At 44.0% G+C, this 12,068-nt stretch overlaps 1 protein-coding gene across 1 annotated transcript in view; it reads left to right on the top strand.

The window, feature by feature from the left end:
- The first annotated feature begins 7,881 nt into the window (after positions 1–7,881).
- Positions 7,882–12,068, top strand: part of LOC136872267 (uncharacterized) — a 476,437-nt gene continuing 472,250 nt past the window's right edge. Inside the window, exon 1 of the mRNA XM_068230005.1 lies at positions 7,882–8,465. The gene's annotated coding sequence lies outside the window, so the exon portion shown is untranslated. The remainder of the gene's footprint in view (positions 8,466–12,068) is intronic.

Raw genomic sequence — 12,068 nt, 5'->3', positions numbered from 1 at the left:
TGCTGTAGAATTTTTTAAATTATCCGCCGACACATTTCAAAGGTAAGTAGCTAACGAGTGCAGCACTGAGGTTTGCGATGCAAGATGGCGGATGGCTGCTGTCAAAAAGCATGTAGATTTTTTCCAAACAAGAGCACGTGGAAATGTCCGCCACCACATTTCAAAGGTAAGTAGCTAAAGAGTGCAGCACTGAGGTTTTTGATGCAAGATGGCGGATGACAGCTGTCAAAAAAGCATGTGGCTTTGTTTACCAATTCAAATCTCGCACTAGTGAGGTTTAGTTGGTACCACTGAGGTTTAGGCCCGTCAAGATAGCTGCACTGAGGTTAACGATGCGTTGTTGTCGATGACAGCTGTCAAAAAGCACGTGGCTCTCAAAAATGCACGTGGCGTTGTTTACCAATTCAAATCTCGCGCTAGTGAGGTTTAGGTGGTAGCACTGAGGTTTAGGCTGGTCAAAATTGCAGCACTGAGGTTAGCGATGCGTTGTTGTCGATGACAGCTGTCAAAAAGTACGTGGCTGTCAAAAACGCACGTGGCTTTCTTTACCAATTCAAATCTCGCGCTAGTGATGTTTAGTTTGCAGCACTGAGGTTTAGGACCGTCAAGATGGCAGCAGTGAGGTTAGCGATGCGTTGTTGTCGACGACAGCTGTCAAAAAAGCTCGTGGCTTTGTTTACCAATTCAAATCTCGCGCTAGTAAGGTTTAGTTGGCACCACTGAGGTTTAGGCCCGTCAAGATGGCAGCATAGAGGTTAGCGATGCGTTGTTGTCGACGACAGCTGTCAATAAAAAGCTCGTGGCTTTCTTTACCAATTCAAATCTCGCGCTAGTAAGGTTTAGTTGGCGCCGCTGAGGTTTAGGCCCGTCAAGATGGCAGCAGTGAGGTTAGCGATGCATTGTTGTCGATGACAGCTGTCAAAAAGTACGTGGCTTTGTTTACGGAGGGCCTCTGGGAGTAGGAGTGAAGAGGCCCCTGGGAAGGTCCCCAGGAGGAGGAGGAGGAGGAGGAAGAAGGGGCCCCTGGGAAGGCCCCCAGGACGAGGAGGAGGAAGAGGCCCCTGGGAGCCGGAGGAGGAGGAGGCCGCCGAATCCCTGACTTTATCTACTGAAGGGGCAGCATGGTTTTAGGGAACGCTTCTCTTGCGAAAGTCAGCTCTGCCCCGTATGTCAAGATAAATCGGATAAGCTCGACAGTGGGTCAAGAATTGATGAAATAGTAATTGATTTTGCTAAGACATTCGATCTTGTGCCACATTAAGTCCTTCTTAACAAGTTAGCGCGTACGGACATTGACATCAGAGTTGTGAAATGGATACGAGAACTCCTCAAAGGGAGAACGCAGTGGGTGTTCGTGGGAGAAACGCTCTCTGCACCAATACGTGTTACGTCTGGTGTGGCTCAGCGTAGAGTTACTGGGCCAATTCCTTGCATTCTTGAATGACATGCCTGATTCGATAAAATCTCCTATGATTGCGTCATATACCGGGAAATAAAGACGAAGGAGGACGAACTATTGCTTCAGCAGGATTTAGATACGATTGAAAAATGGGCGCGTGAAAATCGAATGAAAATCCACAGCGGAAAAAGCAAGAAATTGCGTTTCAGTAAAATGAAAATGACACGAAAATGCGATTACGAAATTGGAGGGGAAAGTGTTGTTAAAGTTGATAGTTTTAAGTACTTATGTGTTGTACGGCCCCGCGGTGTAGGGGGCAACGCGACCGCCTGTCACTCGGCGGCCCCGGGTTCGATTCCGGGCCGGGTCAGGGGTTTAAAATTGTAAACGATTACGGTAATATCGCTGGCCTGAGGAATGGGTGTTTGTGTCGTCCTTAGAGTTCCTTTCCTCACATTCAACACTTTACAGCTCCGCCTTTTACAAAATACACGCAGGTTCCTCATATATGGTGCTAGCAGGGGAAAAAGATCTTTCTAGGTCGAACAAATAGCATTTTTTTAAGTACCTAGGTGTTACTATTAGAAAAGACTTAAACTAGTCAGAGCAAGTGGAAAATGTAGTTAAGAAATCCTGGAGACCGTTACATTTTATTATGCGCAATCTCAAGAAAGCTAGTTCCGGTGTCAAAAATAAACCTTATAAATGCTTGGTAAGACCGATTCTCGAATATGGATCTGCGTGCTGGGATCCACACAGGGTGGGTTTAATAAATTCCCTAGGAATAGTTCAAAGAACAACGATTCGTTTAGTAACCGGGAATAGGAGGAATACCATTAATTGGGAAAGTCTTGAATAAGGCCTGCCTGAAGTAGTATTATAAATAGGTTGGAACTTCCTTCATACTTTCGAGATATGATCATAAGCATAAAATTATGGCCAGAATCCAGCATACGGACGCGGGCGAAATTTCCTTCGTAAACAGGACCATAACGAATTGCAATAAATTACCTGCAACAGGCTTTGATAGATCCCTTCGGTATCAAGTCATTTAAGAAGGTCATTAGTGCCAGTGTAAAGTGAAAAGTAAAAGCTGTAAATTACTGACACTGAATTTGTGATTTTCTGTTTGGTTTAGATTCTGAAAATAGTAATTTACTCTTTGTCCATTTTTGAGCACATTCTTCGTTTTATCCTTTGATTTTTCACCAAACAAACACCAAGCAAGCATTTCGTCAGCTGGAAGATCAGACGCCACCACAACTATCAACAAATGTAGGCGTGTATAGTACCACGGAGACGAGAGTCCGCCACATGAGATATCTCAGTGTGTACAGCCCGCTGGTCTTCTTGAATCACGTTGTTGCTACTTTCCGCGTATTTCCTGTCAAAATGCCCCAAGATATAATTAAACACAGTAACGCTATGGAACAGTAGGCTGATTTGGCAACAATGCTTGTTTTTTCAGAAGCTCACTTGCATCACTTGGACGGCAAGGTCGTATTCCGCTCACTTTGGTGCCGGCTGGGGTTCCAATCACCGTAGCCACTATATATCGAGACTGCAGATTTTCCATCCGAGACAATGGCACTCGTGTTGGACGGAATGCAGCCACAGTGATGCAAGTACGGAATCCGCGAGACGAGGAGACGTGGAGGGACGAACTGACCAATATGAAGGAACGAGAGGGTACACACTGTGTCGGCGTAGCTGCAGCTACATCACAAACGCTATACCTACTATGGGTCCTACAGCTACGCCACAAACAAGCACTTAAAATTTAATTTAGGTGAGACCGCAACCACACTCCGACATAGTCTGCAGCATCGAGGTATTTGATTTCAAGGCCCTCAAGTTCCAGCTAAAATTTGCCTTTGGAGCTGATCGTAATTCTGAAGACAGGAAGAAAAAATAAACATGGAATTTGATGAAGATTGAGAAAAACAAATTTTTGGGTCATCAGAAGAACAGATGAAACGAAGATGGAATAGAAAATGTTAACAAGACTGTGGAATTATCAAAAGGATGTGAAAATAAGACTGGCAAACCGTCCAATATTTCCCGTACCAAGGTATGGATGACACCGAGTTGGCTTTCTCCAGTGTGGAGACCAGACATGGCACTTAAAGAAGAATAATGTGAAACTACAGCCCATGAAGGGCCTTGCCCTACCAAGCGACCGCTACTCAGCCCGAAGGCCTGCAGATTACGAGGTGTCGTGCGGTCAACACGACAAAACCCATCGGCCGTTATTCTTGGCTTTCTGGACCGGGTCCGCTATCTCACCGTCAGATAGCTCCTCAATTCTAATCACGTAGGCTGAGTGGACCTCGTACCAGCCCTCAGGTCAGGTAAAAATCCCCGACCTGGCCGGGAATCGAACCCGGGGCCTCCGGGTAAGGGGCAGGCACGCACCCCCTATACCACGGGGCCGGCTAAGAAGGATGTGAGTCGTGGACATTAAGATAGGAGATGGAAAGAGCGGTTCCAACAGAAATGTTTTGCTGAACACCATGTTGAGAATTCCATGGACCGAACAAAGCTCAAGTAACTCCGTCCTAAAATAACGTAACACTGAAAGGAGGACTTCAGACCAGGTTTGGCTTCGTCGTCTGAACCATGTAATGAGGACAGGGCCAGAAAATATGGATAAGTTGGGACAGAGTCTACGAGGAAGAGTCCACACAGTACGTGTGGAACAATGCATGTTTTAAAAGAGCAAGGAATCACGGAGAAAAATGATCTTGGATATCACAAAGAACACCGCACCTCCTCCAGGATGTCAGCATTGAACAGAGAAAAATATCGCAGAGGTTAAGGAGATGTTCAAGAAAGCATAAGACTGGTGAGACTACAAACAACTTTAGAACTGTCACAAACAGTGAAGGAATATGGCATATATCTAAAGAAAAAATTACAGGAACATCAGAAATACGTTTTCGGAAATAAGACAATGTATCCTTGTACAAGCCCTAGAACACATGACGTCCTTAATTCGAAGAAAGAAAGAAAGAAAGAAGGAATTATAAAAATAATATTGGAGGGTTAAGCGGGATGCAGGAAATACAGCAACACGATAAACACACGAACGAAGAAGGTAAGAGAGGATTCATAGTGAAGTAAATTTAGAGAGACAGATGAAGACATACTTAATGTTAACACGGAACCGAAATAAGAAGAAAACTCTAGTTAAGATCGGAGATGTTAGAGAGAATACAAGTCTTCGAGCATAAAAATAGATAGAGAGGGCGCTCCTTATGTTTCTAACGGCCAAGCGTGGCACCATCATCAAACTCTGAGCGATCAGCTGATGTAGGCAAAACAAGGTGGTCTTCCATAAGAAGAGCATATCAATACTTTCAATCACTACTGATCTGCATTTTGGGCAGTCGCCCAGGTGGCAGATTCCCTAGCCTTTTCTTAAATGATTGCAAAGAAATTGGAAATTAATTAAACATCTCCCTTGGTAAGTTATTCCTGTAAACGAATATTTGCCCCAATTTGTCCTCTTATATTCCAGCTTTATCTTCATATTGTGATCTTTCCTACTTTTAAAGGCACCACCCAAAATTATTCGTCTACTGATGTCCTCCCACGCCATCTCTCCACTGAGAGCTCGGAACATACCACTTAGCCAAGCAGCTCGTCTCCTTTCTCCCAAGTCTTCCCAGCCCAAACTTTGCAACATTTTTGTAACGCTACTCTTTTGTCGGAAATCGCCCAGAACAAATCGAGCTGCTTTTCTTTGGATTTTTTTCCAGTTCCTGAATCAATTCTGGTGAGGGTCCCATACACGGAACCATACTCTAGTTGGGGACTCACCAGAGACAAATATGCTCTCTCCTCTACATACTTACTACAACCCTTAAATACCCTCATAACCATATGCAAAGATCTGTACCCTTTATTTACAATCATATTTATGTGATTGACCCCATGGAGATTTTTCCTTATATTAATACTTAGGTATTTACAATGATCCCCAAAGGGAACTTTCACCCCATCAACGCATTAATTAAAACTGATAGGACTGTTCCTATTTGTGAAACTCACAACCTGACTTTTATCCCCGTTTATCATCATCCCATTGCCGACTGTCCATCTCGCAACATTATCGAGGTCATTTTGCAGTTGCTCACAATCTTGTAACTTATTTATTACTCTGTACAGAATAACATCATCTGCGAAAAGCCTTATCTCTGATTCCACTTCATTACACATATCATTGACGTATATAAGAAAACATAGAGGTCGAATACTACTGCCTTGAGGAATTCCCCACTTAATTATTACAGGGACAGATAAAGCTTCACCTACTCTAATTCTCCGAGTAGTTCTATTTTCTAGAAACAGAGCCACCCATTCAATCACTCTTTTGTCTAGTCCAATTGCACTCATTTTTGCCAGTAGTCTCCCATGATCTACCCTATCAAATGCCTTAGATAGGTTAATCGTGATACAGTCCAATTGACCTCCTGAATTCATTATATCTGCTGTATCTTTCTGGAATCCTACAAGTTGGTCTTCAGTGGAATAACCTTTCCTAAACCCAACTGCCTTCTATCAAACCCGTTATTAATTTCGCAAACATGTCTAATATAATCAGAAACAATGTTTTCCCAAAGCTTACACACAATGCATATCAAACTGACTGGCCTGTAATTTTCAGCTGTATGTCTCTCACCCTTTCCTTTATATACAGGGGTTACTATAGCAACTCTCCATTCATTTGGTAAAGTTCCTTCAGCATTGCGGAGTGGTTTTAAATCCCGATATCAGCGTGCTCTCTATGATTTATTGATTTAAACTATGCAATTCCCTATGAATATTTCCATTACTGTTTGTATGAAAACTCTTAAGTATCATTATATGTGTGTGATATTCTGATGTGTTATGTAACTTATTCACAGGCCTTCACATTTAGTTTATAGATGTACAGTTATGCATGATAATGATTATTGTTTTGCAGAGCCTAACATCTAGGTTATCATCCACTATCAGTCATGAATAAGCACACACACACACACACACCAAAAGTTGTTCAACTGTTCTAAATGCTCGGGCTATATAAAACTATAACTAAGTTAATCCTAATGAGATGTAAAATTCACAAAACTATCCTTAAAATGTACAGTAACATAATTACAATATGGTGAAAGACAGGGAGCCATGTAGGCTACAAGTCACCAAAACAGCTGCAGCCATTCAATACACAAACGTATGATAGAACGCAGGAAACAAATATTTACATGTACGTTATTCACCATTCTTCTCCAGGCTGAAGATCAGGGATGTTTTTAAAACTGAGAATTGCATGTATTCACAATACTGTCGTAAATAACTGATGATTGAACAGTGTGTACTTGTTCAATACACTTCTTACTTTCTTCTTACTTTCTTTCTGTCTCTTTTCTCCTCTTCTTTAGCGCATTCATGTCACATTCTGGAAATGACACAACACTTCACAGTTAACTGAAACAAGTCAGTTTCATGGCTCTGTGCAAATTCTTGATCAAGTAAATGGTCCTTTAAACCGTTAAACAAGGTTTCATTCACTGACCTCAACATCCTACAGAGGACCTTCTGATGAACTTCTTTGCTCCTTAGTACACTGATATTTCTGAGAGCACATTCAGTCAACTTACACAACACTATCACATATTTGGAGGGCATGATTAACTCCTCACCTCCAGAGTCCATCTCCTCCTTGATTAAAGCATAGTCTGTGTAGTTCCCTCTGGCACTTCTCAAAGCACTCAAGCATACCGCACATTTGATAAGGTATTCTAATTTCCTCGCCACAAATCCAGCAATATATGTCACAACATCACTCTCATATGGGGACAACTGTTCAAATGCTCGCCACAAATCCAGCAATATATGTCACAACATCACTGTCATATGGGGACAACTGTTCAAATGCTCGCCACAAATCCAGCAATACATGTCACAACATCACTCTCATATGGGGATGTCGTGTCCTCCCAGGGACTTGAACCCAGGATTGCTATTTCCCCCGAGGATCGAACCCAGGGAACGTAGGATGAATAGCTGTACCTGATATATTATGATCAGTCTGTAATAGAGGCTAGAAGTCTGGTATAGGCATACCTATAGCCATACTTGATAATAATTAAAGGTTGTAAATTAATTATATTCATGGAATTGAATAGTTAAAAGTAGAAGTCGTATTTCGTGCACGTTGAGAAATCTTGAGTAACAGAGAAGTTTGTCATACAGGACGTGAGTCATGTTGACCAGAGCATGGTTCAACTCTATAGACGCAGTAAGAAGGTACTAGAAACGTCTCTTGGATACAGGCCTCTGATTGGTTAGAATTACGGAAAGTTCGGCAGTCACGTACGCCAGATTCCACAAGCTTCCAGAACATGGGGTGTGGCTCCGGAGGCTATAAAAGGACAGAGAATTCATGATTCAGGGCTTCTATCATTCAACTCGCGGACGAGTTGCTAGTAGAATCTCTGCCGGTCAGCAGGACGATTACGCAACCAGTAATAACAATAATAAGTATCCTCATACTTAACTTCGAAAGGACGACTAATAGACAACTTCTCGCTCAAGACTTGTCAACATTAAGTCTTGTACATAATGTACATACTGTATTTAACTCTACGTATCAGAATACATTATCTTCGTGGGAATCCACTTCATCGACTTCCTCTTTCTCTGCACCTTAGTTGAAACTTCCCAGCCTATATGTTCCTACCGCTCGGGAACGATCCAACCAACCTTCCAACCAATCTGACATATCCTACGAGCTCACCTAAGCTCAAATCCTGTCTGTCACGGCAGAAGACAAAAAAATTTTGGTGTGCAGCTGTGGTGTGGAAAGCAGACAACTTCAGCAGAGAAGGAGACGATTTATTTTAAAGTCCCGCAGAAGAGGCTTAGCTCAAGACAGAAGTAACGGCCCAGCAGAGTTCCCGTTCCATTGAGAGGTTCCAGCAGCACGACAGCAGCCTACTGAGCCAGCCCAGCGCGCGGTAGCAGACAGCAACCGGAGACCGAGGATCCAGCCCATCTTCAGGACCAATCAACCTTAAGGGTGAGTGCTTGTAATTTTCTCTTTCTATAATGGCAGAGTCAAGTGTAATGGGTAATCTAGTAGATAATGTTAGCGACGCAGGATCTGATACGGGTAGTGTGCATGCAGAAGAACGATTATTTATATCGGCATCAGAAGGCCATAAATTAATCGGTCATGAATTTGATGGCAGTAAGCCGGAACGCCTCCGCGAATTCATTGCGAATGTAGAAGCCACACACTGCATGGTACGGCCCAATGAGAAGGCACTGTTCTTTAAATATATCCTAACAAAGATAACGGGTCCAGCTCGCGAGAAGTTATTATCACAGGGGATATTATAAACTGGAGGAATGCGAAGAATGCCTTATGGGAATATTATGGCAAACAAGGCACATTCGAACTGTATCTATGTAAGTTATTCAAGTCCAAGCAGGGGACTAGAGATACCGTGGCAGAATGGGCGCACGAGGTTGAAGAAATCGTGGTTATGTTCAGGAACGCGATCTTAGAGGAAGAACCAGTGGAAGGCCGTGAATATCAGCGCCGGCTGATAGTTAAAATAGCCATTGCCGGGTTTACTCAAGGGCTCCGAAATAGGAGAATTCAGCACAAGGTGCAAGACCGAGATCCGAAAACATTCGAAGAGGCTGTAAATACAGCCAGGCAGGAAGAGGCATTACTGCTCTCTCAGGAAGAGCGTGAAGCCCTATACAAGCCACAGCCAGCTAGAACCCCTCGTAAAGAAAATTGGCATGGCAGGTAGTGCCTACCAAGGGCAGCTCTAAAGGTAATTCATGGCGACGTCAGACAACGGGAAATAAGCAAGGTAAATCCCGAAATGTACTGGTGGCTTGCTTCAATTGTAAGCAAGAAGGCCATATCGGAAAAGAGTGCGACCAGCCAAGAGCCAAGTCTGACAAACCGGCGCCTAAGTGCACATATTGCAAAAACCAGGCCATAAGGAGCGAGAATGTAGAAAGATATTAAGAGACCAAGAGGAATCTACTACCGGGGAAGTAAAATTAGTCAGGTCTACGACAGTACCATCCAAGGTACAATCCCAGCATGCGCAGGGAGCAGGAAATCGTAAGAGGCGAACTGAGCCCATGATACGATGTTACGAGTGCAATGAAGTGGGTCATAAGAGGCCCGAGTGTCCACGACGAAATAAGAACCGTGGACGTACATATAAGCGGTGCTATGCCTGTGGGAGGCAAGGCCATATACGGTGGCAATGTAACACAAAGCAAAGCCGAGAGGGCCAGAGAGCAGTCCAGACTAGTGTGACACAAAACAGCCAAGACAAGCCGAGTACGGTGTAAGGTATGTAAGCGAGAACTGTTGGTTCAATACCCGGGACACGTTAAACTAACAAGGGGTCACGAGCAAGGGACAGCCGTGAAAACCCCGAAGGTATCAAGTCCCACCGCAACAGATTTATCCAAGACAAAAGGTTCAATCTTGATAGATTTAGCTGGTCGGAGAGACCCTGTTAGATTTTTAATAGACACGCGTAGTGACGTATCTCTCCTCAAGGAAAAGTATGCACCTAAGGACGTTTTCGTGAATCGAAAGGAAACCCTCCAACTGAGAGGCATTAGCGGAGAAGTGGTATTCACGAAAAGGGAAGTTCGAATCCCGATAGGAGGAAAAATCCTACAGTTCCACCTAGTAGGCAATGATTTCAATCTGAAACAAGATGGGATCATTGGAAAGGATGTCCTGCATAAGAGTATATTAAATTACCAAGATGAGTATGCACTAATAGCAGGAAAGAAATCGCCCTTTGGTGCACGAGAAGCCGTATGGGTCACTTTGGAACCCCGAACCGACAAGATAGTGGCTATCGAAGTAGATAAGAATAATACCGAAGGCCTTATTGAAAAGCAAGAAGTAAGACCGGGCGTTTACTTAGCAGTGTGCTTGACCAAGTCGGAAGATTACACGGCTATTGTCAGTAAGTTGAACGCTACTGATAAGACTTGGAGATTACTAAGTCCAGTGGTAGAACTTCATGCTGTAAGGACTGAGACAGCTGAATCACCCACTGTAGTAAATAAGGTTCAGCGAGCCGCCTTATCTAGAACAAGCAGCGGAACGCAAGAGCACTCAGAGAATGACAATAATAATAATGTCAGTGGTGAACAAGCGGAGACCACCTCTCCCGTCACTAAGTCCAGGGCTCAAAGACTGCGAGAGCAGTTGCGTTTGGATCATTTAGAGCCTAAAGATCGCGAAGAGATATGTGCGATCTGTACCGCCTACCAAGATGTATTTTACTTGTAAGGTGATAAGTTGACGCACACGGATGTGCTGCAACATGCCATTCCGACACCCGCGGATCAACCTCCCATACACCTACGGCAATATAGATTGCCCGAAGCACAAAAGGAGGAGATAGGTAGACAAATTAGCAAAATGTTAAATGACGAAATTCTAGCTCCTTCTACTTCTCCGTGGTCCTCGCGCATTCTTCTGATCCCCAAGAAAATGGATGCCTCTGGGAAGCAAAAGTTTAGATTAGTGGTCGATTTTCGTGAGCTAAACCGGGTTACAATCGGTACAGCGTACCCGCTTCCGTTAATTACGGAAATACTAGATGCCCTAGGTAAGGCCCGATACTTCTCCACCATGGATCTGGCGCATGGCTATCATCAGGTCATGTTGAAGCCAGAAGACAGAGAAAAGACCGCATTCTCTGCACTGGGGAGACATTATGAGTATTTAAGAATGTCCATGGGTTTGAAAGACAGCCCCGCAACGTTCACGCGGTTAATGAAAACCGTATTAACAGGACTAGAAGGCATAAAATGCCTTTGTTATTTAGATGACGTCTTTATTCATGGTAGCTCGATAGAGGACCATAACCAGAAGCTACGAGATGTATTGCAACGGCCAAGAGAAGCCAACTTGAAATTAGGACCAGACAAGTGCGAGTTCTTACGAACCGAAGTCGCCTTCTTAGGTCACGTCATTACGAAGGACGGAGTCCAACCCGATGAAAGGAAAACCCAAGCAGTGAGGGATTTTCCACACCCCACTACCACAAAACAATTGAAAGGATTTTAGGGTTGTCAGGTTATTACCGTAGGTTCATACATAATTACAGTAAGATAGCGAAGCCCCTGTACGAGCTCCTAAAGAAGGACGTACCATACGTTTTTATTGCTACTTGCTTTACGTCGCACCGACACAGATAGGTCTTATGGCGACGATGGGACAGGAAAGGCCTGGGAATGGGAAGGAAGCGGCCATGGCCTTAATTAAGGTACAGCCCCAGCATTTGCCTGGTGTGAAAATGGGAAACCACGGAAAACCATTTTCAGGGCTGCCGACAGTGGGGTTCGAACCTACTATCTCCCGAATGCTGGATACTGGCCGCACTTAAGCGACTGCAGCTATCGAGCTCGGTCGTACCATACGTGCGGACAGAACAGCAGGAACATGCGTTCCAAGTGCTGAAGCAGAAACTCATTGAAAAACCAGTCTTACAGTATCCTGACATTGAAAAGCCATTCATTCTAACCGCGGACGCAAGAGGGGAAGCGTTAGGTGCGATACTGTCTCAGGGTCTACTAGGCAAGGATTTGCCGGTGGCTTATGCCAGTAGGACATTAAATG

This window comes from Anabrus simplex, chromosome 13 (genome assembly GCF_040414725.1).
Source record: "Anabrus simplex isolate iqAnaSimp1 chromosome 13, ASM4041472v1, whole genome shotgun sequence".
Classification (NCBI taxonomy): Eukaryota; Metazoa; Arthropoda; class Insecta; order Orthoptera; family Tettigoniidae; genus Anabrus; species Anabrus simplex.
The sequence above is the reverse complement of the archived record's forward strand: the minus strand, read 5'-3'. Positions and strand labels throughout refer to the sequence as shown.